This window comes from Aplysia californica, unplaced genomic scaffold, assembly GCF_000002075.1.
Source record: "Aplysia californica isolate F4 #8 unplaced genomic scaffold, AplCal3.0 scaffold00569, whole genome shotgun sequence".
Taxonomy (NCBI): domain Eukaryota; kingdom Metazoa; phylum Mollusca; class Gastropoda; order Aplysiida; family Aplysiidae; genus Aplysia; species Aplysia californica.
The window spans coordinates 478,157-479,545 of NW_004797839.1; the positions used below are offsets into that span (position 1 = coordinate 478,157).

A 1,389-nucleotide genomic window follows, 5' to 3' on the forward strand; every position below is an offset into this window, starting at 1 on the left:
GGGGGGGCAATAATATATCAGAACACCAGATTACAGTTTCGAGTCAAGGACATTTTGTTAGAAGTCCAGCATGGTATCAGCTGAGCTATTGGAAGTGTGTGATCTAGTGACGACGATGAAGTGCCTTTAGTATTGGGTCATCATACCCAACCCAGCGCGTCCCCGGGTGGTGGATAGGGGAAAGGCCTCCAGATATGGAGGTTAGCTGCTAAGCAGTCGCGAACCAAATGGGAGATGGTCGTGGAGAGTAGAGGGGAACCCTGGTGGCACAGGTGCTTCAATAAATACCTCACACACTCGAAGAAGGGACAATCTTGGCGACGGGAGGCGCCATACATCCTACCAAAGTCCCAACTGCCTTGTGGGTTGTCAGTGGATGACAAAGGCTAGCAGAGAAACCGTACACAAACCCGCAGTAGGCAACGGGAAACCACTGCTGTAATATCCCAAGAATAGTCATGGAAAAGTAATCAAATAGACTTTATTCTTATTCCGAAAGTTTTAGAAATACAATTAAATCGTCTAAACCACTGCCAGGAGCATACTGTGAGAGTGACCATGTACCGGTCATGTATAAAATGCAGATAAGACTGAAGAAACTCAAAAAGTTAAAGTATCAACCTAAATTGGACTTGGGTGTTTTAAAAACAAATCAAGAACTGAAAGGACGTTTATCCATAGATGTTAGAAATAAATTCAAGCTTTGGAAAAAATTACTAAATTGGAAGAACTATGGAGAAAAATGAAAGACTCAATAATAAAAGCTGTGTTAGAAAATATCCCCCCGAAAGGTAAAAAAAAGCTAATAAAAAATGGATGACCCAGGACATTTTAAAACTAATGGAAGAGAGAAGAAAGGCAAAATCAAAGGTGGAAAAGTACAACATTTTAAACAGGGAAATAAAGAAAAAAGCAACAAAGCAAAAGAAACATGGATAAATGATCAGTGTCAACAAATAGAGAAGAACCATAACAAAGACAGCAAATACATGCATTCCAAAATCAAAGATATAAGTGGGATAAAAGAATACTCAAATACAAGATGCATAAGATCAAAAGAAGGAGATATTTTAATGGACAACTGGGATGTCTTAAACAGATGGTCAGAATACATAGAATAACTTTTCAAAGATAATAGAGGAGAAAAACCGGTAATAAAGAATGTATAAAATGGACCACCAATACTGAAAGCAGAAGTACTAGCTGCCATTAGGAAAATGAAGCAAAGAAAAGCCAGATAATATTCTAGTTGAAAATAATTGTCGTGCTTGAAGAACTAGGATAAGATAAGATAAGATAAGATACATCTTTATTGTCCAGATCCTGGCACATTGGTTTGGTGTTCCACCACGAGTACACGCACACACACGCACACACACGCACACACAC

At 38.9% G+C, this 1,389-nt stretch overlaps 1 long non-coding RNA gene across 1 annotated transcript in view; it reads right to left on the reverse strand.

The window, feature by feature from the left end:
* The window catches only part of LOC118478445, a 3,254-nt gene that overhangs the window by 402 nt on the left and 1,463 nt on the right, over window positions 1-1,389 (reverse strand). The gene's annotated exons all lie outside the window — the stretch shown is intronic.